Source organism: Giraffa tippelskirchi, chromosome 3, assembly GCF_054371585.1.
Source record: "Giraffa tippelskirchi isolate mGirTip1 chromosome 3, T2T-mGirTip1v1.2.pri, whole genome shotgun sequence".
NCBI lineage: Eukaryota > Metazoa > Chordata > Mammalia > Artiodactyla > Giraffidae > Giraffa > Giraffa tippelskirchi.
The window spans coordinates 78,991,906-79,019,066 of record NC_137277.1 but is presented as its reverse complement, the minus strand read 5'-3'; the positions used below and the strand labels follow the sequence as shown (position 1 = coordinate 79,019,066).

The 27,161-nt window shown below is 38.7% G+C and overlaps 2 long non-coding RNA genes across 3 annotated transcripts in view; both read left to right on the top strand.

Moving 5' to 3' along the window:
* The window catches only part of LOC145541865 (uncharacterized), a 542,540-nt gene that overhangs the window by 131,066 nt on the left and 384,313 nt on the right, over window positions 1-27,161 (top strand). The window lies entirely within an intron of this gene.
* LOC145541868 (uncharacterized) lies at window positions 18,051-20,875 on the top strand. Its single transcript, XR_014079370.1, has 2 exons — window positions 18,051-19,985; window positions 20,202-20,875. It is a non-coding gene; the product is annotated as an uncharacterized LOC145541868 (long non-coding RNA).

Genomic DNA, 27,161 nt, shown 5'->3' with positions numbered 1-27,161 from the left:
CAAAACACAAAAAGGAAAAAACTTAATTTAAAGGAGGTAAGGGGCTTGCTCTCAGCTAATTACAGACCTAGAGGGGAACTTCATAACCACTGAACTAAATTTCACTTCTATGTCATTAATGTAGCCTAGAGAAGCATTTCTTTTTGTTGTTGTTGTTCTATTGGAAGAAATGAAACACACTCATCTAGGAAATAAGTAGTGAATTCTAAACTAACTATAAATATTTCAAATGAAAAAGTGCGTTGAAACTGATGATATATTAAGGGCTTAATATAAATGATGGCTATATGTGTAGCTCATAGCCAAAGAACACGCTTGTGCTCATTACTCCATATTATTGTGTCAATTTAGTAGCTTTATCATACCTTTTTATTGATGATAGTTTTGAATACTTAATAAATTCAATGGGAAAATTAGAATAAAGTCAATTTTCTTCCAAAAAAAATCCTAATGCTTCCTAGAAACTTTGCTAATTCTTTTAAAGTGCTATATTTTAAACCTGAAGTTTTTTCTTTATCTTAGGTTAACTGGGTTTTAATGTGTCAGTAAAATAATAAACACCCGCAGATAGCCTTGCCTAACATGTAAACAGTTCTCACCAACTACGAACTTCAAGCAGCTTCATCTCAAACCTGATTTATGGCCTATGTGCTCTTTAACCTCAAGATAAATCTGACAGCCTGTCTTCAGATGAAATATTCATGAAGTTTCATAACATTCATTACCATTTTATGATTCTTTTAGTTGGTATAACAACAATCCTTTCTAGCACTCTATTAAATCAGGAAGCAACTTCGTAAATCACTAGACCAAGTGCATGAAACCATCACTTGTTAATATCTTAGCTGTGCTGCAAAACGTGCTCAAGCATAGGGGCAATTCATGCTGCCATTTACATCATCCTCCAACATGCTAATTTGTTTGGGAAAATTCCTGTCTGATCTCTTCCAGCTCTGGGTTTTCTGAACCTGACAACTAAGTGAGAACTCTCTGAAAGCCTTGGATAAAAATATGTTACTTTATGTAAAATGTGCAAAATATGTGACAGCACAAAGCCTCTTCTGCAGGTTACTAGCAGATCATGTTTCCTAGGCAGGCAGGATAGGACTTTAAGGAGTAAGCTGGAAGGGGGAAAATAAGCATCTTTTCTCAAATCCTACCTCGCTTTACTCTTTACTTTCAGCACAACTGCTCAGACTTTGCTTCCAGCGCTTTGGAAAACTTTGATCTCTTATTATTGAACTGGAAATTGACAAAAGTCCAAGTCAGTGGTACTATTTATATATCTAGGTATACGTAGACATTATAATAAATAACTTTGAATAGATGGCAGCCCACCAGGCTCCCCTGTCCCTGGGATTCTCCAGGCAAGAACACTGGAGTGTGTTGCCATTTCCTTCTCCAATGCAGGAAAGTGAAGTTGCTCAGTCGTGTCTGACTCCTAGCGACCCCATGGACTGCAGCCTACCAGGCTCCTCTGTCCATGGGATTTTCCAGGCAAGAGTACTGGAGTAGAATAAAATACCTAAAGTTTATCATATAAAGATTAAGCCCAGAAACTTAAAATTAAAAGCCATTGATTCATATTATGTTGTTTTAAGAGTTTTACTCTGTTCTTTGGAATCAAGCCTTAGTCATTTTCAGAAGAGAATAATATACATAACTGGGCATGTAGTAGATTTTAATGGATTTTGTGGTTTGTCGTGTTTGGGGATGTTATATTTAGGACAAAAGGAAAATCTAAGTCCAGAAATCTGGAAAAATCATGGTGGTAAAGGGAGATTGAGAAATTAAGAAATAATGGAGGAGTCAGACAATTTTTATCATGATGGGAAATGTGCTGACAAAGAATCAGCAATCCTTCCATTACCTGTTATATCTTCATCATAGGATAGTTCAGAAACTAATGGGAAAACCATTTTAAACCTCTTAATTGCTTGTTGCTTTTATATCTATCCTACTCAGAGGGTGCTACATGCAAGCCAGATGGCTGCAAATGTTATTCTGGTTAACAAGCATGGAGATTTTTGTATCACTGCCAAAGCCATTGTCAAAATGTCCTATATCAAAACAAAACAAAAAATAAAATTCTCTGTTTTCCAAACTTCTGAAAATTCTACAATAGCAGTGAAATACCAACCTCCTGCCCTGTAGGTTTTGGCAGCCAAGAGGAAAAATTATCCATCCCTAAGCAGCTTGTTGTCTGAACGAACCAAGCAATGGGGCAGCCAAAAAAGGAACTGCATCATTGAGAACCTCATGAATTTTCAAACAAGCAGCCTTTGGAATTTAGAACCTCTCATAAGGGTCCAAGCCGAATGAGCTTGGCACAGAAATCAGCCACTCAGAAGGGTCACATGGTGACTAGAGGGGTTTTGGAAAATGTTAACTATATTCACCCTCAGGCAAAGGGGAGGGAGTGCCTGTGTGTGGTTTTGGATCTAGATAAGGTGTCTCCCAGATATTAGATACATTGGCTCAAAGAAAGTTTTACCTTGAATAATATAGAGAAATATCACAATGAGGGGAGTAAATAAATGATTACTAACAGAAGCTAACAGAAGGTGGTACAAACCAGTGGCAGAAATATTAACAAGTTCATTGTATCTTAGAAGTAAAAAAGGCCCACTCTATTCTAAAATTGTTTTAAAACTAAAAGACATATAGTTGAAAGTAAATTTTTGACAAATGAATGTTGTTAATATAAGGATATCAGGATGGTGTTCTTATAATAAATTCTATGAGACAGTAAGTTTATTTCTCCTATGTCCTGATTCAGAACTTAAACCATGTTTTGATCATCTCCAGAACTGATGGGTTTTAATTTTTTTTAGAACTTTAAAAAAAAGGTTTATTTGTTTAATTTTTGACTGCACCAGGTCTTTGTTGCTGTGTAAACTTTCTGTAGTGGCGGTAGAAGGTTGCTCTCTGATTGCGATTCATAGGTTTCTCCTTGCGGAGGCTTCTTTTGTTGCAAAGCATGCACTGTAGGGTACTCAGGCTTTAATAGTTGTGACGTACAGGCTTAGTTGCTTTGCTGTATGTGGAATCTTCCTAGACTAGGGAGCCAACTAGCGTCACCTGCATTGGCAGGCAGATGCTTAACCAGAAGACAACCAGAGAAGTCCTATATATATTTTTTTTTTTTTGTAAAAGAATTATCAACCTAAAGGAAGATTTTCCAGAGTGTGAGTTAGAAGAAAGTTTTGACTCAAAGTCTTAAGAAAGCAAAGTAGCTTTCTCATATTATTCGCTGATGTTAAGAAAACATAGTACAATGAGGACTCTTAAGTGTTACTAGCATGGTTTCAGTGGTAGATAAGTCTCTCATGTATAATATATTGCTCTCTGAGTAACACTCATATACATTCTACTTCACTTTCTACTGCTTCAACTTTCTTAATCTTGACATTTCTATTAGCTGAGAATGTTGGAAGTTGTTATTATTGGATTCTCCAGAAGTAGATTTTGAGATCATGTGTGGAGACACACGTATTTATTAGAGATCAATACTGATGAAGGAGAAAGAGGAGGGAGAAGAATGGACAGAGGGAGAATTTGGCTTGTGATATATGCCTGGCAACACTTTGGCCAATCTGCAGGGAGTCTGGAGCAAGAACTGCTCCTTAGTGGGTTCATCACTGGGCTGTCATGAAGTACCTGCTGTCTCAAGGAAGCCTGTTACCCTGGATGGTCCTTTGCAGCGGAAGCAGTCCCTGATGGGGTTGGGAGTGTAGACTGCCTACTGCCTGCACTTGTTACAGCTGGTCAGCAAGTATTCTGAGAAGGGGGATCTGTGTGATATACCTCTATATTTATCATTGCTGTTCAGTCTCCCAGTCGTGTCCAACTCTTTGCGACCCCATGGACTGCAGCACACCAGGCCTCTCTGTCCCTCACCATCTCCCGAAGTTTGCCCAAGGTCATGTCCATTGCATCGGTGATGCCATCCAGCCATCTCATCCTCTGACGCCCTCTTCTTCTACTCTCAATCTTTTCCAGCATCACGGACTTTTCCAATCAGTCAGGTGTTCACATCAGATGACCAAAATACTGGAGTTTCAGCTTCAGCTTCAGTCCTTCCAACAAGTATTCAGGGTTGATTTCCCTTGAGATTGACTGGTTTAATCTCCTTGCTGTCCAAGGGACTCTCGGGAGTTTTCTGCAGGACCACAATTCAAAGGCACCAATTCTTTGGCCCTCCACCTTCTTTATGGTCCAGCTCTTGCAACCACACATACCACTGGGAAGACCATAGCCTTGACTATATGGATGTTTTCAGCAGAGTAATGTCTGCTTTTCAACACACTGCATAGGTATGTCTAGCTTTCCTGCCAGGAGCAAACGTCTTCTGATTTCATGCCTGCAGTTACCATCTGCAGTGATTTTAGAGCCCAAGAAGAGGAAATCTGTTAATACTTCCACATTTTTGTCCTCTATTTGCCATGAGGTAATGGGGACAGATGCCATGATCTTAGGTTTTTTAATTTAGTTTTAAGCCAGCTCTTTCACTCTCCTCCTTCACCCTCATCATGAGGCTTTTTAGTTCCTCTTCACTTTCTGCCATTAGGGTGGAATCATCCACATATCTGAGGTTGTTGATGTTTCTCCTGCCTATCTTGATTCCAGCTTGTAACTCATCCAGCCTGGCATGTCTCATAATGTGCTCAGTGTATAGATTAAACAAACAGGATGACACAGACAGCCTTGTCATACTCCTTTCTCAATCTTGAACCAATCAGTTTTTCCATACAGGGTTCTAGACTGTTGCTTTTTGACCTGCATACAGGTAAGATGTTCTGGAATTTCCATCTCTTTAAGAGCTTTCCACAGTTTATTATGATCCAAACAGTCAAAGGCTTTGTGATAGTCAATGAAACAGAGGTAGATGTCTCTCTAGAATTCCCTAGCTTTCTCTATAATCCAGCAAATGTTGGCAATTTGATCTCTGGTTCTTCTTCCTTTTCTAAACTCAGCTTGGACATCTGAAAGTTCTTGATTCACATAATGCTGAAGCCTAGCATGCAACATTTTAAGGATGACCTTACTAGCACAGGAGATGAGTCCGGTGGTTAGCACATTCTTTAGTACTACCCTTCCTGGGGATTGGGATGAAGGTTGACCTTTTCCAGTCCTGCGGCCACTTCTAGGTCTTCCAAATTTGCTGACATATTGAATGCAACACCTTGACGTCATCATCCTTTAGGGTTTAGGGTTTTGAATAGTTCTATTGGAATTCCATTGCATCCACCAGCTTTATTAACAGCAGTGCTTCCTAAGGCCCACTTTGCTCTCCAGAATGTTTGGTGCTGGGTGGCTGACCACACCATCATAGCAATCCAATTCATTTGGATCTTTTTTATACAGTTCTTCTGTGCATTCTCTCCATTTCTTCTTGATCTCTTCAGGGACTACTAGGTCTCTACCATTTATGTCCTTTATTGTGCCCATCTTTGGGTAAAATATTCACCTGGTATTTCCAATTTTCCTGAAAAGATCTCTAGCCTTTGCCCTTCTGTTATTTTCTTCTAGTTTTATACACTGTTCATTGAAGAAGGCCTTCTTGTCTTTCCACGTTCTTCTGAAATCTGCATTTAGTTGGATATATCTTTGCATTTCTCCCTTGCTTTTTGCTTCTCTTCTTTTTTTTTACCTATTTGTAAGGCCTCCTCCAATAACCACTTTGTCTTCTTGTTTTTCTTTTTTATCGGGATGGTTTTGTTCACTGCCTCCTATACAATATTACGGACTTCCGTCCATAGTTCTTCAGGCACTCTGCCTACTAGATCTAATCCCTTGGATCTATTTGTTACCTCCACTGCATATTTATAAGTAATCTGATTTGAGTTGTACCTGGCTGGCCTAGAGGTTTTCCCTTCTTTCTTTAGTTTAAGCCTGAATTTTGCTATGAGAAACTGGTGATCTGAGCCACAGTCAAGTCCAGGTCTCATTTTTTTCTTACTATATACAGCTTCTCCATCTTTGGCTACAAAGAATGTAATCAGTTTGATTTTGGTATTGGTCATTTGGTGATGTCCATGTGTAATGTTGTCCCTCGTGTTGTTGAAAAAGTGTGTTTGCTATAACCAATGCATTCTCTTGGCAGAATTCAGTTAGCCTTTGTCCTGCTTCATTTTGTTCTCCAAGGCCAAACTTGCCTGTTATTCCAGGTATCTCTTGACTTCCTACTTTTGCATTCCAATCCCCAATGATGAATAGAACATTTTTATTTGGTGTTGGTTCTAGAGGTCTTTTAGGTCTTCATAAAACTGATCAACTTCAGCATCTTCAGTATCAGTGCTAGGGGCATAGACTTGGATTACTGTGATGTTGAATGGCTTGCCTTGGAAACGAACCAAGATCATTCTGTTGTTTTTGAGGTTGCACCCAAGTATTGCATTTCAGATTCTTTTGTTGATTATGAGGGCTATTCCATTTCTTTTATGGGATTCTTGCCCACAGTAGTAGATATAATGGTCATCTGAATTAAATTCTCCTATTCTGGTTCATTTTAGTTCACTGATTTCCTAAGATGTCGATGTTTATTCTTACCATCTCCTGCTTGACCGTGTCCAGTTTACCTTGATTCATGGACCTAACATTCCAGGTTCCTATGCAGTACTGTTCTTTGCAACGTCAGATTTTACTTTCATCGGCAGAGACATCCACAACTGAGAGTCATTTCCGCTTTGGCCCAGGAACTTCATTCTTTCTGGGGCTATTAGTAGTTCTCAGCTCTTCCCCAGTAGCACATAGGACACCTTCAGCCCTGGGAGACTCATCTTTTGGTGTCATATATTTTTGTCCTTTTATACAGTTCATGAGGTTATCAGGGCAAATATACTGGGGTGGCTTGCCATTCCCTCCTCCAGTGGATCACATTTTGTTAGAACTCTCCACTATGACCCATCTGTTTCGGGTCGCCCTACACAACATGGCTCATAGCTTCATTAGGTTATGCAAGCCCCTTCACAACAACAAGGAAGTGACTCATGAAGGGGATCTATATCATATAGGTCAATATTTGGAAAATCAGCTAAAATTCAAGGGACAAACTGAGAGTATAAATGTGCACAGTCAAAAAATCTAGAGAGCAAGGAGATTAGAAACCAAGGACTAAAAAGCATCACTAGGAGACCAGGGAGTCTGAGTCAGAGTCATGGGCCATAGTCAAGGTCATGTTGTCAGGAAAAGCTTCAGATCCAGGAATGAATTTGCCTAACACACATATGCACTAAACAGCAGGAGAGAATTTTGATACTGAACCAAAGTTCTGGAGACAATTTTGATACTGTATGAACATTCTAGTTCCCATGTCTTTGCATCTTAGAGTGGACAACTAGTCTGAGAGCAAAAGTGGGTTTGTTTTACTAGATGAAGGCAATTAAAAAATGCACTCCAAGTTTTCCATTCACTTGCTAACTCAAATTAAACTGGAACCTTACAGCTTACCTTTATGCTTTGAGTATTTAAGGTCTTCCATAACTCTTTTGAGGGAGGGGGGCAGAGGGAAAGAAGTCAATGAGTTTGAAATCAGAGCGTAAAGTTTTTGATTATTCAATAATTGTGAATTACAAATACTTTGTAAACAATATGTTTTTTCTTCAATAAAAAGCCAAATTACCATTAATCAATTTATTCAACAAATTTAATGGAGTGTCTACCACACATATACAAGGCACTGTTTTAGGTAATAAGTTCAGTTCAGACGCCCAGTCATGTCTGACTCTTTGCGACCCCATGGATTGTAGCACCCCAGGCTTCCCTCTCCATCACCAACTCCCGGAGCTTACTCAAACTCGTGTCCATTGAGTCTGTGATGCCATCCAACCATCTCATCCTCTGTCATCCCCTTCTACTTCCACCTTCAATCTTTCTCAGTATCAGGGTCTTTTCAAATGAGTCAGTTCTTCACATAAGGTGGCCAAAGTATTGGAGCTTCAGCTTCAGCATCAGTCCTTTCAATGAATATTCAGGGCTGATTTCCTTTAGGATGGACTGGTTGGATCTTCTTGCAGTCCAAGAAACTCTCAAGAGTCTTCTCCAATACCACAGTTCAAAAGCATCAATTCTTCAGCACTCAGCTTTCTTTATAGTCGAACTCTCACATCTATACATGACTACTGGAAAAACCGTAGCTTTGACTAGTTGGACCTTTGTTGGCAAAGTATTGTCTCTGCTTTTAAATATGCTGTCTAGGATGGTCAAAACTTTTCTTCCAAGGAGCAAGTGTCTTTTAATTTCGTGGCAGCAGTCACCATCTACAGTGATTTTGAAGCCCAGAAAATAAAGTCTGTCACTGTTTTCACTGTTTCCGCATCTATTTGCCATGAAATGATGGGACCAGATACCATGATCTTAGTTTTCTGAATGTTGAGCTTTAAGCCAACTTTTCACTCTCCCCTTTCACTTTCATCAAGAGGCTCTTTAGTTCTTCTTTGCTTTCTGTCACAAGGGTGGTATCATCTGCATATCTGAGGTTATTGATATTTCTCCTGGCAATCTTGATTCAAGCTTGTGCTTCATCCAGCCTGCCATTTCCCATGATGTACTCTGCATATAAGTTAAATAAGCAGGGTGACAATATTCAGCCTTGACGTACTTCTTTCCCAATTTCGAACTAGTCTGTGGTTCCATGTCCATGTCTAACTGTTCCTCTTGACCTGCATACAGATTTATCAGGAGGCAGGTCAGATGATCTGGTATTCCCATCTCTTCAAGAATTTTCCATAGTTTGCTGTGATCTACACAGTCAAAGGCTTTGACATAATCAATAAAGCAGAAGTAGATGTTTTTCTGGAACTTTTTTGCTTTTTCGATGATCCAACAGATGTTGGCAATTTGATCTCTGTTTCTTCTGCCTTCTCTAAATCCAGCTTGAACATCTGGGAAGACTGGCTTGGAGAATTTTCAGCATTACTTTCGTATGAGATGAGTGCAATTGTGCAGTAGTTTGAGCATTCTTTGTCATTGCCTTTCTTTGGGACTGAATGAAAACTGACCTTTTCCAGTCCCATGGCCACTGCTGAATTTTCCAAATTTGATGCCATATTGAATGCAGCACTTTCACAGCATCATCTTTTAGGATTTGAAATAGCTCAACTGGAATTCCATCACCTCCACTAACTTTGTTCATAGTGATGCTTCCTAAGGCCCACTTGACTTTGCATTCCAGGATGTCTGGCTCTAGGTGAGTTATCACACCTTCGTGGTTATCTGGGTCATGATGATCTTTTTCGTATAGTTTTTCTGTGTATCCTTGCCACCTCTTCTTAATATCTTCTGCTTCTGTTAGATCCATACAGTTTCTGTCTTCTATTGTGCCCATCTTTACACAACTTGTTCCCTTGGTATCTCTAATTTTCTTGAAGAGATCTCTAGTCTTTCCCATTTTATTGTTTTCCTCTATTTCTTTGCTTTGATCACTGAAGAAGGCTTTCTTATCTCTCCTTGCTATTCTTTGGAACTCTGCATTCAAATGGGTATATCTTTCCTTTCCTCCTTTGCCTTTCACTTCTCTTCTTTTCTCAGATATTTGTAAGGCCTCCTCAGACAACTATTTTGCCTTTTTTCATTTCTTTTTCTTGGGGACGGTCTTGATCACTGCCTCCTGTACAATGTCATGAATCTCTATTCATAGTTCTTCAGGCACTCTGTCTATCAGCTCTAATGCCTTGAATCTATTTGTCACTTCTATTGTATAATCGTAAGGGATTTGATTTAGGTCATACTTGAATGGTCTAAGGGTTTTTCTCTAATTTTTTCAATTTAAGTCTGAATTTGCCAATAAAGAGTTCATGATCTGAGCCACAGTCAGCTCCTGGTCTTGTTTTTACTGACAGTATAGAGCTTCCCCATCTTTTGCTGCAAAGAATATAATCAATCTGATTTTGGTGTTGACCATCTGTTGATGTCCATGTGTAGAGTCTTCTCTTGTGTTGTTGGAAGCAGATGTTTTCTATGACCAGTGTGTTCTCTTGGCAAAACTCTGTTAGCCTTTCACCTGTTTCATTTTGTACTCCAAGGCCAAATTTTCCTGTTTCTCCAAGTATCTCTTGACTTCCTACTTTTGCATTCCAGTCCCCTATAATGAAAAGGACATCTTTTTTAGGTGTTAGTTCTGGAAGGTCTTGTAGGTCTTCATAGAAATGTTCAACTTTAGCTTCTTCAGTATTACTGGTCAGGGCATAGACTCGGATTACTGTGATATTGAATGGTTTGCCTTGAAAATGAACAGAGATTATTCTGTGTTTTTGAGATTGCATACAAGTACTGCATTTCAGACTCTTCTGTTGACTATGATGGCTACTCCATTTCTTCTAAGGGATTCTTGCCCACAGTAGTAGATGTAATGGTTATCTGGGTTAAATTCACCCATTCCAGTCCATTTTACTTCACTGATTCCTAAAATGTCAACGTTCACTCTTGCCATCTCCTGTTTGATCACTCCCAATTTGCCTTGATTCATGAACTTAGCATTCCAGGTTCTTATCCAATATTCTTCTTTACCATATCAGATTTTACTTCCATCACCAGTCACATCCACAACTGGGTGTTGTTTTTGCTTTGGCTCCGTCTCTTCATTCTTTCTGGAGTTATTTCTCCACTGATCTCCAGTAGCATATTGGGCACCTAGTGACCTGGTGAGTTCATCTTTCAGTGTCCTATCTTTTTGCCTTTTCATACTGTTCATGGGGTTCTCAAGGCAAGAATACTGAAGCGGTTTGCCATTCCCTTCTTCAATGGACCACATTTTGTCAGAACTCTCCACCATGACCCGTCCATCTTGGATGGCCCCATGGTTTCATTGAGGTAGACAAGGCTGTGTTCCATGTGATCAGTTTGATTAGTTTTCTGTGACTGTGGTTTTCATTCTATTGGTTCTCTGATGGATAAAGATAAGAAGCTTATGGAAGATTCCTGATGGAAGAGACTGACTGAGGGGAAACTGGATCTTGTTCTGATGGGCAGGGCCATGCTCAGTAAATCTTTAATCCAATTTTCTGTTGATGGGCGGGGCTGTGTTCCCTCCCTGTTGTTTGACCTGAGGCCAAACTATGGTGAAGGTAATGAAGATAATGGTGACCTCCTTCAAAAGGTCCCATGAATGCACTGAGTGCCCCCAACCCTGCAGCAGGCCACCACTGGCCCACACCTCTGCCGGAGACTCCTGGACACTCCTGGGCAAGTCTGGGTCAGTCTCTTTTGGGGTCACTGCTCCTTTCTCCTGGGTCCTTGTGAGTACAAGGTTTTGTTTGTGCCCTCCAGGAGTCTGTTTCCTCAGCCCTGTGCACTTTCTGGTGGCTCTGTGGTGGGGTTAATGGCGACCTCCTCCAAGAGGGCTTATGCCATGCCTTGGTCTGCTGCACCCAGAGTCCCTGTCCCTGTGGTAGGCCACTTCTGACCCATACCTCTGCAGGAGACACTCACACACAGTTCTGGCTCAGTCTCTGTGGGGTCTCTGGGTCCTGGTACACACAAGGTTTGTTTGAGCCCTCCGAGTGTCTCTGGCAGGTATGGGGTTTGATTCTCAACATGATTTCGCTCCTCCTGTCATCTTGCTGGGGCTTCTCCTTTGCCCTTGGATATGGGGTATCTTTTTTTGTTGGGACCGAACATTCTCCTGTCAACGGTTGTTCAGCAGCGAATTGTAATTTTGGATTTCTCGCAGGAGAAAATGAGCGCATGTCCTTCTACTCCGCCATTTATAATAAGTCTCTTAGGAAATTAAGTGGGTGAATAAAACAAAGATCTCTGCCTTTGTAGACCTCCATTGTAAACAGATAGTATCCAAATGACATAATTAATGATATGGACAAATGAAAAGTAGATTAGGATTAAAGGAGTTGGAGGTATAGTATAAAAAAGAATTTTGATCTGTTACAGCCTGGTTGAAGCAGGTCTCTCTGAGATGTTGATAAATGAGCAATCTTGAAGGCAGTGATGTCTATGAGAAATTGATTACAGCAGAGGAGCCTCTGTTGCAGATGCCCTAGTACTAGAGACTACCTGGTCTTTTCAAGAAACAGCAGAGAGACTGTTGAGTCTTTAGTAGGGTGGGGAGTATTGAGGGGGTAATAAATGAGGTCAGCACAGTATTGATCCCATTTAAGGGTCAGAACTGTTGAATTTGGAGTGGAAGACTGATGTTTTTTAAAGACTTCACTTTGGCTGCTCTTGGAGAATAAACTGGAAGGGATGAGAGAAGCAAGGGCAGAAGTTGGGAACCAGTAAGCAGCTGGTCCAGTAATCCAGGTAAACAAGACATTGCTTTCTTTTGGCTATAGATTGAAAAAAATAAAAAAGCCAAGTAATACCTTGCTACTGCTTTAGCTGGACTTAGATCTAACTCTCAGAGTCAGCAAAAGAGCTGCATTTTGAGAGCAACTGTCTGCTGTTTGGTAACCTTTGTTCTTTCAAGACTAGAAGGTGACATAAAATAGCAGAGAGCATGTCTCTCTTCTTTGTACTGCTCTGTGGCATTTCAGGATCTAAGAAGACTGTCCTAGCATTGAGGTTTATGTACTATCATGCCCAGAATTCTGGTCAACCATTCCCAATGCAAGTTGTGTCCTCAGAAGTGATGTTTGAAGCAGAAACACACAGTAGGACATGGATCTTTTTTGTCTTTCTGTAAAAAAATGCTTTCATGAAAGCCAAATAACTCCTCCATCAATGGAGAAGAAAGTAAGGGATGTGTCACATTTGGAGGAATAGTCAGGCAAAAGAATGCACTGAGTGTGCAGAAGTTAGATGAAGGTAAAGAAATAAGTTACAGGAAATAAAGCTTCCTGGCAGGGAAGGTAGAACACAACTAGGTCAGATCAGGAAACAGTAAAGTGAAAACCAGGAGACCTTGAAAACTCAGGAGCCCTGCCCAGGGCACATGCCCACAGCACCATAGCTTAGCACCTTTCACTCTTGGTGCATGGGCATTTCTAAAACTAGGTTTTGATTCTGAGACGCTTTCTTTCTGTGAAACTAGACATTTTTAAAAGTTTTTTTTTTTTTTAAATGAAGCTACTTTAGACCCAGTTGTGCTAAACTTTATCTTTTACTACCTGTTTTAAAAGGTACTATATCTGATTGTCAAAAACCTTATATATGGCTCCTTAAATTTTTTTATTTTATTTGATACAAGCAAAGGAGTCATATGTGTGTGTGTGGATGGGGTTCTTCTTTGCATAAAGTTGTCTGAATTCTGGCACTTTAATGTTCTTTAAACACAAAATTATTTTTACAGCTCAAAATATCAGTGTCTGATGGGTAAATGGAAAGTTGAAGACTCTATATGCTTGAGGATTCCTTACTCTTCTCTGTTGTCAGATGCCACTTGCCATGTTTTTGGTTAATCAACCTGATTTGTAGAAACCCAACATCTGCCATAGGACCCCTACTGTAGATATTATGGATACTGACTAATACCATAACATCTACATTAATTTGAAAGAAAGAAAGGAAAGGAATAAGTACAAGGCATTTCCCACATGTGTTGGTTGATAAATCCCATCTAAGTTTCCCTATAATGCACATTCCTACCAAGGCCGCAGTTACATAAGATGTGATGTGTAGAACACAGAAAGATTTTGCCTGATTGTTTTCTTTTATTTCTTTTTGACATTCAAAACAGTGAATGAAATGTTCAATCACTGCCTGTTTGGGAGCTCCTGAAAACTTGGGGAAACAACAATGGTATTAAAAATTGAGGAGGGAGAGGTCAGCTGAGAGGCTGGGAGGTTGTGGTAGTGCTGATGCTAAGTCTGTAGAGCGTTGGACTGAATAAATTTTCTGGCTCCCTTGTTCTAACTTTTCTTTTTGGCCAGGAATACGTTCAGTTATATTATTTGATACAAGACTTTGTGAACTAACTATTTTTGAGCACATATTGTATGACCCAAACTGTGGCAAGCAATACAGAGGACAGAAACAGGAAATCTAAGACTTGATGCTTTCTTTCAAGAAGGTTCTTATCATGTCAGGAGAAAAGACATAAGTTCACAAATTAATTTAAACAATGAGACATATAATTGTATCTCTGAATATGTGGTAAAGACGATATATTCTGCAATACAACTAGAACTTTCATAAATGTCTTCTCCTCAGAAATGGGCCATCATATTCCGGACTTAACAGAAAGGCACTGGTCTAATGGCTACCTTAATATCAAACTCAAACTGTAGCAAATGAGATATTTGCTCAAGGTATTTTTATGGAAACAGCAATCTATGATGAGATATAAAGGTAAGGTTTTTTGAAATTGAAATGCAGAGATGTAATGATAGAATTAATTCTTTTTGATGACTCATTTTTAAAGTACCAAAATTAAAAAAAAAATAGAATAAGTTCTAGGTAAGTTTTATTTGGACTACAGTTTTAAACTTCCTAGTATTTGTACATCAGAAGCAAATTAGTAAAGATATTTTGATTATTGGGAGATTTCATTTAAAAAGCCATATTCTCAGCTTCTTTGGAAACTTCTGAAGACCTAGCTCCTCCAGGTCAGCATTCTCATAAGCAACCATCTTCCAGAGCTGAGCAGCAGATGTCCTTTGGTTTTCCATAGCCTCAACCTTCTTATTGTTCTTTCTTTCTTTCTTTTTTTCCCTCACCATGCTTTAGTAGTTCATGTTTATTACCTAGGTAGCTCCCTGTTGGCATTTCAGTTTGTGATTCCCTGATGAGTCGCAGCCTCCACCAAATACAGTCTTGCCATTCTTTCTTCTTAAATGTGTCACCTTTAATTTCACTTCTTCTCCAGGCAACCCATTCCAAAATTGGACACCCATTTGTTTACTGCAGAAAAGCTCTCTCCCTGCATTAAGCCTTAATCTGTATTCTTCTAACCTTTACAATTTCCCCTAGTTTTATCCTTTAAAGCAGGAGTCCCAGCCTCCAGGCTGAGGACTAGTACCTCCTGTCAAATTAGCAGCAACATTAGATTAGAAATAAAGTGTACAATAAATATTATGCACTTGTATCATTCTGAAACCATTCCCCACCCCTGGTCCCTGGAAAAATCGTCTTCCATGAAATCAGTCCCTGGTACCAAAAAGATTTGAGACCACTGCCAGTTTAAAGCAAACATCTTTTCTCCCTCCTTCATAGGATATACCTTCAAACACGTATAACTATCAAACAATGTCAAGTAACTCCATTTCAAGAAAATTCCTTGCTGTCCACCCTGACCCTAAACATTCTTTATGCTACTTTTTTTTTTAAGTTCTGTGATTCTTTTCAGTTCAGTTTACTATTTTGAGCTGATTGTAAATTCACATGGAATTGTAAGAAATAATACATAATGACCCAATGTACCCCTTACCCAGTTTCCCTCTATGGTAATATCTTGTAAAACCACAGTATGATATCAAAACCAGGATATTGATATCAATACTGTCAAAAACACCAAGTATTTCCAGCACCACAAGGATATCTCATATTTCCTTTTTATAATCACACCTATACCCATTTCTTTCCTCTTCTGTCACTCTGTAGTGTATTTTCCAATTCTATACTTTTGTTATTTAAAGAATGTCATATAAATGGAATTATATATTATATAGCCTTTTAGGATTTGTATTTTTCACTTAACATATTATCTGGAGATTCCTCTAGGTGGTTATGTGTATTAATAGTTCTTTATTATCATTGAGTAGTATTTTGTGGTATGTATATACCAGTGAGTTTAAGTATTTACCATTGAAGGACATTTGAATTGTTTCCAGTTTTTTTTTTTTTTTACAACTGTGAATAAAGTTATACACATTCATGTACAGATTTATCTGTGAATTTAACTCTTCATTTCTTTGGGATAAATGCCCTGGTGTGCAACTGCTGATACTATGGTAGTAAAATATTTAGCCTTTTAAGAAATTGCCAAGTTCTTTACCAGAGTCACTATGTTATTTACATTGCCATGAGCAATGTGTGAGTGATCCAGGTATTTCTTATTCTTACCAGTATTATTTATTTTAATCATTTTGCTATGTGTAGTGATATCTCATTATAGTTTTAATTTGCAATCCTCTAATGGGTAATGATGTTGAACATCTTTTCATGTGTTTATTGACATCTGTGTATTTTCTTTGGTGAAATGTCTCAGTGTCTCTTGCATGTTCTCTAATTGGATTGCTTGCTTTTTTACTGTTGAAACTTGAGAGATTTTAAAAATATTCTAGATGGAGGCATACCTTGGAGATATTGCAGGTTTGGTTCCAGATCACTGCAGGAAAACAAATATTGCAATAAAGCTAGTCACATGAATTGGTTTGGTTTTGTGGTACATATAAAAGTAATGTTCATATGATACTGTAGTCTATTAAGGGTGTAAAAAGCCTTACGTCTAAAAATACAATGTATATAACTTCATTGAAACTACGTTATTGCTAAAAAATGCTAACCATCTTCTGAACCTTTGGTGAGTTGTAATCTTTTTGCTGGTGGAGGGTCTTGCCTTGATGTTGATGGCTGCTGATTAATCAGGGTGGTGATTGCCGAAGGTTGGGATGACTGTGACAACGTTTTAAAATGAGACAACAATGAAATCTGCCATAAATTTGTGGGACATGTTTGTGTGGGTTTATTTCTGCTTTCTCTACTTTGTTTTATTGATCTTTTGTCAATCCTTCCACCTATACCACCTAGTCTTGATTACTGGATAAACTAATTTCTGGTACTTCATCTTTCTTTTACAAAATTATTATAGCTAATCCAGTTCCTTTGTCTTTACAAAAGAATTTTAGAATAATCTTGTCAGTATCTACAAAAAAATCTTGTTGAGATTTTGATAGATGTTGTGACAGCTTGTGTATCAATTTGGGGGAAACAGACAAATTTACTACGCTGAATCTTTCAAGACATAAACATGGTACGTCTTTTCATTTATTTATATCTTCTTTGATTTTTTCATTAGTGTTGTGTAGATAAAGCATGCACATTCTGTACCTGTTTTGTTAGATTTACAGTTAAGTACTTTACCTTTTGAGTATTGCCTTTTACATTCTGGTGTCCATTTTTAGTATATAAATATATAATTGATTTTTGTATGTTTATCTTGAATTCTACAACCTTGCTGAACTCACTTAGTTGTGTGTGTTTCCTCCTTCCTTCTTTCCTTTCTTTTTTGTTGATTCCTTGGGATTTTCAATGTTGTCAATAAGGTCATCTGTAAATAGGGACAGTTGTATTTTTTCCTTTCATATCTGTGTGCCTTTAACTTTTTTTTTTACCTTAATGCACTGGCAAGAACTTCCAGCAGTATGTTGATTAAGAGTTGTGAGAGCAGACTTCCTTACCTTGTCCCCAGTCTTGTGGGGGAAGTATTCAGCTTTTCACAGTCAAGTATAATGTCTTTCCTCGTGGTTCAGATGGTAAAGGATCTGCCTGCAAAGTAGGAGATTCAGGTTTGATTACGGGGTCAGGAAGATCCCTTGGAGAAGAGAATGGCTGCTCACTCCAGTATTCTCACCTGGAGAATGCCATGGACAGACGAGACTGGTAAGCTATAGTCCATAGGGGTCACAAAAAGTTGGACATGACTGAGCAACCAACACTTCCTTACAATGTCAGCTGCGGGGTTTTTGGTAGATCTTTATCAAGATGTGTAAGTTTCTTTCTATTCCTATTTTTCTGAGAGTTTTTATAGTTTAATTTTATCAAATGATTTTCCTGCATCAGTTTATATGATCATGGTATTTTTATTCTTTAAGCTCCCTAGCATGGTGGATTACACTGGATTTCAAAGACTGAACTTTTACAATCCTGAAATAAACTCCATTGGTCATGGTGTATAATTTTTTAAAAATACATTTCTGAATTCAATTTGCTAAAATTTTAAGGACTTTTATGACTATGTTTTTGAGGAATTGTTCTATTCTTCCTTCCTTCTTCTCTCTCATTCCTTTGTTCTTTTATTCCTTCTTTAATTTCTTGCTTTTTTCTTTTTTGTACTGTTTTTGTCTTTGGTATCAGCTTCATAAAATGAGTTGGGAACTATTTCCACCTTTTTTATTTCCTGAAAGAGATACTGTAGAATTGTGACAATGATGTCCTCAGAAGATGTGTGGGCCTAAAAATTCCTTTTTTGGAAGTTTTAAAAATACAAATTCAATTTCCTTGATATCAGAGGAGTACTTAAATTATTTCTTTCATATTGGATAAGTTGTAGCAGTTTGTGTTTTTCACAAATGGAATTGCCCCATTTCATCTAAGTTGTCAAATTTAAGTATCAAGTTGTTTGTTTTATATCCTTATTGTCATTTGGTCTACAAAGTCTGTAGTGACTTCCTATTTCATCCCTGATACTGATCGTTTCTGTCATGTCTTTCTCTTTTTGTTCTTTGTTAGTCTTGCTAGAGGTTTGGATATTTTCATATTACAAGACTCTGGATCTTATTTGAACCTAATTTTACTGGATTTCTCTAACATTGCTCTGGGATGGGAAGGGAGGAAAGGACACTGCTTCATTATTGCCAAGAGGAGATAGGAGTCCAGTTCCCCATTTTGTCTGTGTTGATACTGAGGTGAAGGTTACCAATTACTTCTAGGTGTTGAGGGGATTTCTGGTCCCCACATGGTCTCCACTGTACTGTGTGGAGGCCTTGATACCACAGAGGAATCATGAATGTTCTAACTCTCCACCAGGCCTCTGTTGACACCACCCCAGAAGGAACGTGGAAAGGTACCTCATAACTTCCAGATGGAGATGGAAGTGCTGGTTCCCATAGACTCTCCATCTTGCACTGTGGGAAAGTAACCTGCTTGAGGTAATAATGGCCCCAGATCTCTATTTGGCCTTTCTTACACCACTCAGATAAGGGTCTGGGGACACCTCATTATAGTTTCACGAAGATAGAAGTCTAAACTTCCCACTTGGCCTCTGGAGCTATGGATATGAAGGTAGGGTTGTAGTTTTTTTCTGTGGTGTTTGCCTAGATTAGATTAGTTACTGTTTAAAAGTCTTCCAGATTGGTAAACTTGCCTTTTATTTGGCTAGACACAGGATGTTTTGCTAAAGAGTCTTCTTTTCTTTTTCCTGTGTACACTGGTGTTTCTAGATTGTCAACTTCTTGCACTCACCTCACACGCTAGTAAAGTAATGCTCAAAATTCTCCAAGCCAGGCTTCAGCAATATGTGAACCATGAACTTCCAGATGTTCAAGCTGGTTTTAGAAGAGGCAGAGGAACCAGAGATCAAATTGCCAACATCCGCTGGATCATCGAAAAAGCAAGAGAGTTCCAGAAAAACATCTGTTTCTGCTTTATTGACTATACCAAAGCCTTTGACTGTGTGGATCACAATAAACTGTGGAAAATTTTGAAATAGATGGGAATACCAGACCATCTGACCTGTCTCTTGAGAAACCTGTATGCAGGTCAGGAAGCAACAGTTAGAACTGGACATGGAACAACAGACTGGTTCCAAATAGGAAAAGGAGTACATCAAGGCTGTATATTGTCACTCTCCTTATTTAACTTATATGCAGAGTACATCATGAGAAATGCTGGACTGGAAGAAACACAAGCTGGAATCAAGATTGCTGGGAGAAATATCAATAACCTCAGATATGCGGATGACACCACCCTTATGGCAGAAAGTGAAGAAGAACTAAAGAATCTCTTGATGAAAGTGAAAAAGGAGAGTGAAAAAGTTGGCTTAAAGCTCAGCGTTCAGAAAACTAAGATCATGGCATCTGGTCCATCACTTCATGGGAAATAGATGGGGAAACAGTGGAAACAGTGTCAGACTTTATTTCTTTGGGCTCCAAAATCACTGCTGATGGTGATTGTAGCCATGAAATTAAAAGATGCTTACTCCTTGGAAGGAAGGTTATGACCAACCTAGATAGCATATTTAAAAGCAGAGACATTGCTTTGCCAACAAACATCCGTCTAGTCAAGGCTATGGTTTTTCCAGTGGTCATGTATGGATGTGAGAGTTGGACAGTGAAGAAAGCTGAGTGCTGAAGAATTGATGCTTTTGAACTGTGGTGTTGGAGAAGACTCTTGAGAGTCCCTTGGACTGCAAGGAGATCCAATCAGTCCATCCTAAAGGAGATCAATCCTGGGTGTTCATTGGAAGGACCGATGTTGAAGCTGAAACACCAATAATTTGGCCACCTCATGCGAAGAGTTGACTCGTTGGAAAAGACCCTATTTCCTGGAAGAATTGGGGGCAGGAGGAGAAGGGGACGACAGAGGATGAGATGGTTGGATGGCATCACCGACTCGATGGACATGGGTTTGGGTAAACTCCGGGAGCTGGTGATGGACAGGGAGTCCTGGTGTGCTGCGATTCATGGGGTCGCAAAGAGTTGGACACGACTGAGTGACTGAACTGAGCTGAACTGAACTCAACTAAGTTCCTAGTCAGGGATATATGAGTCAAAAAGAAAACTCAGGGAACTCACCACCATGATATTCTTTGGGTCCTTAAGTCTGTAGCTGATCAGGCTTCTTCTATCTTTCATTTTAAGATTTCATTTTAAATTTAAAAATTCAGTTCATTTGTTGTCCTTGTCGTATTTCAAGTGCTCAAAAGTCACATGTGGATAGGCTACCATTTTGGGTAGTGAATGGTGGAATTCTCCATTGCTGCAGAAAATTCTTTTGGACATTTTGGCTAGAGAATATTCTATTCTTCTTAATTCCTGTTCTCTTCTTGTCTTCTAGGCCTTTGACATTTTGGATGTAATATTTTTTATTCTACAGTTTTCCTATTTGACCCTGAAGATCCATCCCATTCACCCTTCATTCTTGACTCTGATACTGTCATCAGCCTTAATTGAATAATTCCTGACACCCCTCACCAACGAATTGACCTCTGACATCTTTTGATTTTGGTTTGGGATTCATCACTTAATATATAATGGCCTCAACCTACTTACACCTGAGCTAAGACTGTTATGCGTACCCTTCCCTCCCCCGCCCCCACCACGCTGACTTGGCATTAGTAACTAGTTTGTCTCCTAGCAAATAACTCTCTGAGTGAAGTTACCATAGAATATTAGTCCATAGCTTTCCTATTCTGTCTTTAACTCACTGATCCTCATAGTACTGCTCTTACCTTTCATAATCTGAAAGTGTAGGTAGTAATGTTTTATGACTCTGCTATAATAGAACTTCATTTTAGAGTCATTATTGTGAAAAAAAGTTTTCAAAATGTGGTTAATGCTAAATGAACAATATTTTTTGATATTGCAAGAGAGAAAATTGAAGTGGAGGCTTGCACTAACAGTTACTTGGAAGAAAGTTGGAACATAAATTCCAGATAGATGATAAATTTATGAAGCTATTCATACTATACCCAGAGCAATGATGCATGCAATTGGAAACCACCAACTGCTCTGCACTGTTGCCCTATGTACTAACTGGTAGTGTTTCCATTCACAGAAAGATTTCTTAACTAAAAAGCAGTAAATTCAGCTTTATAATTTTTTTTAAAATTCAAAGTTCTACAATTAATTCCTTTTAAAGCCTCCTGTGTATGAGTCACTTAGTTGTGTCTGACTCTTTGAGACTCCATGGACTGTAGCTTGCCAGTATCCTCTGTCCATGAAATTTTCCAGGCCAGAATACTGGGGTGGGTTGCCATTTCCTTCTCTAGAGGATCTTCGCAACCCAGGGATTGAACCTAGTCTCCTGTATTGGAGACAGAATCTTTACCATCTGAGCCACCAGGGAAGCCATTTAAAGAAACAAGATCAATTAAAAATAACTTGTGATTAATTATGTATAAAAATGTTAAGATTTTTTCCTTGATGTTAACTTGTCATGCACAGAGAAAGATTGCTAAGGGAGGAATTCTGCAATGAAGTGAAGACAGAAGCAAAGGAGAACAATTTAAGGTTGGTAAATTATTAGGAAATGTAATCAAACTTCAAGCATCTAAGGATTCACTAGTTTGTCTGTGTATTTCTTCATCTGTTAGGGAATTGCGGGAAAAAGAATAAAATGGAAGCTTAGATGGGGAAACAGTGGAAACAGTGTCAGACTTTATTTTTTTGGGCTCCAAAATCACTGCTGATGGTGACTGCAGCCATGAAATTAAAAGACGCTTACTCCTTGGAAGGAAGGTTAAGGCCAACCTAGATAGCATATTTAAAAGCAGAGACATTACTTTGCCAACAAAAGTCCGTCTAGTCAAGGCTATGGTTTTTCCAGTGGTCATGTATGGATGTGAGAGTTGGACGGTGAAGAAAGCTGAGCGCCAAAGAATTGATGCTTTTGAACTGTGGTGTTGGAGAAGACTCTTGAGAGTCCCTTGGACTGCAAGGAGATCCAATCAATCCATCCTAAAAGAGATCAATCCTGGGTGTTCATTGGAAGGTCTGATGTTGAAGCTGAAACTCCAATACTTTGGGTACCTCATGTGAAGGGTTGACTCATTGGAAAAGACCCTAATGCTGGGTAGTATTGGGGGCAGGAGGAGAAGGGGACGACAGAGGATGAGATGGTTGGATGGCATCACCAACTCGATGGACATGGGTTTGGGTAGACTCTGGGAGTTGGTGATGGACAGAGAGGCCTGGCGTGCTGTAATTCATGGGGTCGCAAAGAGTCGGACATGACTGAGTGACTGAACTGAACTGAACTGAACTAATCACTGATTAAGCTAAAACTTAATTGCATCACTAAGTATGGTCCTTTTCACAAAACAGGAAGTTAATAAGACCTTGGATTTGCAGATAAAGGAAAGATGGACCACCACAAATTAAAATCAGTCAGTGAATTTAAAAGGTCTAAGAATTCCACAGAAAAGAGAAAATAATTCATAGATTCTAAGTTTTGAAAAGTGTGTCTGTCATGAATGGAAAAGAGTGCCTATGACATTTTCATATAATTTTGTAAGATAGTCTATATAATATTATATATGTGTATGTTTTGATAGTTGACTATTAGAAATACACCCCAAAGGCATATTTATATTAGAAATTTTGATTTTTAATTAATAACTAATATTTTATGAATACATCTAATAAATCTCTGTTTAAAATAAATCATATTAAACTATAAGGTTGTCTTTTTGTTTGACCACAATAGAAATCCTACTGTAAGGATACCGTTAAAGTACTTATCAGAGACCTCTCCTTTTGAAAATATGCATGCTAAAACTGTTCTAAGTTTATTTGTATTATTTAAACAACCTTTGTTGTGTTCAAAAACCAACATCCCAAATCAAAAGCATTGTTAAACATTTTTCTTCAACTTACAATAATCTAAAATGAAATTATTTTATTTTCTCCTATTTAAAAAAGTAGAAGAAAAATTGACCAAGTAAATTGGGGAAGTCTCTTTATTTTTTGTATTTGGGCAGATCCTATATGCCACCATAAAAATGTTCTCTTTTTTCTCACTTGAACTTAAATTATATAGACTAAAGCCTGCATTTTATTGTTTCTGTTGCCCTTTTTGTAGCTGGAAGTAGCTGTATGCTTTGGTGTTTTTTTTCTCTATCAAACTTTATCTTCTTTAAAATTATCTTTCATGTGGGCCCATGCCACAGTTGATATGCTTTGGGATGGACAACTGACCCAAGAGCTAACAATCCACAGCTGATGCAACATGGATTCATGTTCATTCAATGATAGATTGTTAATTGGCTATGTTGTTGTTTAGTTGCTCACTCTTGTCCAACTCTTTTGAGATCTCACAAACAAGCTGCCAGGCTCTTCTGTCCTTGGGGTTTCCCAGGCAAGAATATTGGAGTGGGTTGCCATTTCATCCTCCAGGGGATATTCCCAACCCCTGATACAAAATAAAACATTTTTTTTTTTAAAGATTCTGTCTCCAAAAAAAGAAAGAAAAGAACAGACTGAGATGGGAGCTGGGATAACACAGCCAGGTGGTCATGCCCATGCCTAGGAAGCTGGTAACAGGGAGAGCAGAGACCTGGGTGATATCTGAGAGAGCCAGATGATAAGACAAGCCTTAATTCTAAATTTTTAGCTCCATTTCTGAAATGGTTGTGGTCTAGTTGTTCTTTACTCCTCTCTTTGAATGCCCATGACATATGTATGTTTACCTTTATGTTAAGTCCTTTTTCATTAAGCTAGGTTGAGAGAACTTCTGTTGCTTGTAATCAAATATAATATGCTCTTACTAAACATAGATTTTTACATTCTTCTCTGAATATTTTTCTTAACATACTTCCTTCTTTTATTTAACCTACAATTTTTACTTAATCATGTTGGATGTCATTGTTTTTATTAATTTATACCAAATTAAGAGTAATACAACTATAACATTGTTTATCATTTAGTAGCTACCTTAGGAGTTTTAAACTATATTTTGAAATAATAAATTCTATAATATTCCTTTAAATACTTTTTCTGTATGAATAATATAAAACAATATGAAACAAAGACATTTTCTGATTCTGAAGCTTTAAAGTGTCACAGGTTATAATATTGATAAATCTAATCAACAGGTTTTATTAGTGTTGCTGACACTTTATTATATGAGCCAGAATCAATGTCTGTATTCCATCAATGCAATAGTCAGTAACAACTGTCAGTTTCATGTCATACAGATATGTAATTAATGCATTTTCTCTTCCTCTTTACCTGATTTAGTATAAGTTAAAGATAGCTGTTTTCTACTTACCCAATTACCTTCCAGATTAAAAGTTCAGTTCAGTCGCTCAGTTGTGCCTGACTCTCTGCGCCACCATGGACTGCAGCACTCCAGGCCTCCCTGTACATCACCAACTCCTGGAGTCCACACAAACCCATGTCCATTGAGTTGGTGATGCCATCCAACCATCTCATCTGCTGTCGTCCCCTTCTCCTCCCGCCTTCAATCTTTCCCAGCATCAGGGTCTTTCCCAATGAGTCATTTCTTTGCATCAGGTGGCCAAAGTATTGGAGTTTCAACTTCAGCATCAGTCCTGCCAATGAATATTCAGGACTGATTTCCTTAAGGATGGACTGGTTGGGTCTCCATTCTGTCCCAGGGACTCTAAGAATCTTCTCCAACACCGAAGTTCAAAAGCATCAATACTTCGATGCTCAGCTTTCTTTATAGTCCAACTCTCACATCCATACATGACTACTGGAAAAACCATAGCCTTGACTAGACAGACCTTTGCTGGCAAAGTAACATCTCTGCTTTTTAATATGCTGTCTAGGTTGGTCATAGCTTTTCTTACAAGGAGTAAGCATCTTTTAATTTCATGGCGGCAGTCACCGTCTACAGTGATTTTGGAGCCCCCCAAAATAAAGTCAACCACTGTTTCCATTGTTTTCCCATCTATTTGCCATGAAATAATGGGACCAGATGTCATGATCTTAGTTTTCTGAATGTTGAGCTTTAAGCCAACTTTTCACTCTCCTCTTTCACTTTCATCAAGAGGCTCTTTAGTTCTTCTTCACTTTCTGCCATAAGGGTGGTGTCATCTGCATGTCTGAGGTTATTAATATTTCTCCCAGCAATCTGGATTCCGGCTTGTGCTTCATCCAGACCAGTGTTTCTCATCATGTACTCTGCATATAAGTTAAATAAGCAGAGTGAAAATATACAGCCTTGATGTACTCCTTTCCCTATATGGAACCAGTCTGTTGTTCCATGTCCAATTCTAACTGTTGCTTCCTGACCTTCATACAAGTTTCTCAGGAGGCAGGTGAGGTAGTCTGGTATTCTCATCTCTTTAAGAATTTTCCACAGTTTTTTGTGATCCACCCAGTCAAAGGCTTTGGCATAGTCAATAAAGCAGAAATAGATGTTTTTCTGAGACTCTCTTGGTTTTTTGATGATCCGACGGATGTTGGCAATTTTATCTTTGGTTCCTCTGCCTTTTTTAAAACCAACTTGAACATGTGGAATTTCACAGTTCACGTACTATTGAAGCCTGGCTTGGAGAATTTTGAGCATTATTTTACTAGCATGTGAGATGAATGCAATTGTGTGGTAGTTTGAGCATTCTTTGGCATTGCCTTTTTTGGGGATGGAATGAAAACTGACCTTTTGCAGTCCTGTGGCCACTGATGAGTTTTCCAAATTTGCTGGCATATTGAGTGCAATACTTTCACAGCATCATCTTTTAGGATTTGAAATAGCTCAACTGGAATTCCATCACCTCCACTAGCTTTGTTCGTAGTGATGCTTTCTAAGGCCCACTTGACTTCACATTCCAGGATGTCTGGCTCTAGGTGAGTGATCACACCATCGTGATTATCGGGGTAGTGAAGACTTTTTTTGTATAGTTCTTCTCTGTATCCTTGCCACCTCTTCTTAATATCTTCTGCTTCTGTTAGGCCCATACCGTTTTTGTTGTTTTTGAGATTGCATCCAAGTACTGCATTTTGGACTCTTTTGTTGACCATGATGGCTACTCCATTTCTTCTAAGGAATTCTTGCCCACAGTAGTGGATATTATGGTCATCTGATTTAAATTCACCCATTCCAGTCCATTTTAGATTGCTGATTCCTAAAATGTTGATGTTCACTCTTGCCATCTCCTGTTTGACCACTTCCAATTTGCCTTGATTCATGGACCTAACATCCAGGTTCCTAAGCAATATTGCTCTTTGCAGCATCAGACTTTGCCTCTAGCATCAGTCACATCCACAACTGTGTGTTGTCTTTGCTTTGGCTCCATCTCTTTATTATTTCTGGAGTTATCTCTTCACTGATCTCCAGTAGCATATTGGGCACCTACTCACCTGGTGAGTTCATCTATCAGTGTCCTATCTTTTTTGTCTTTCATACTGTTCATGGGATTCTCAAGGCAAGAATACTGAAGTGGTTTGTCATTCCCTTCTCCAGTGGACCACATTCTGTCAGACCTCTCCATCATGACCCGTCCGTATTGGGTGGCCCCACATGGCATGGCTTAGTTTCATTGAGGTAGACAAGGCTGTGGTAGATTAAAGGTGCATAGAGTTAATTAAGTATGTGATGTTTTATCTTGTATGTGTGTGTGTGCTGAGTCACTTCAGTTATGTCTGAATCTTTGGGACTCTATGGACTGTAATCTGCCAGGCTCCTCTGTCCATGGAATTCTCCAGACAAGAATACTGGAGAGGGTTGCCATGCCCTCCTCAAGGGAATCTTCCTGACCCAGGGGTCAAACACACGTCCCCTTGAGTCTCCTGCATTGGTAGGTGGTTTCTTTACCACTAATGCCACCTGGGAAGCCTGATGTTTTACCATATATAACATAAAAT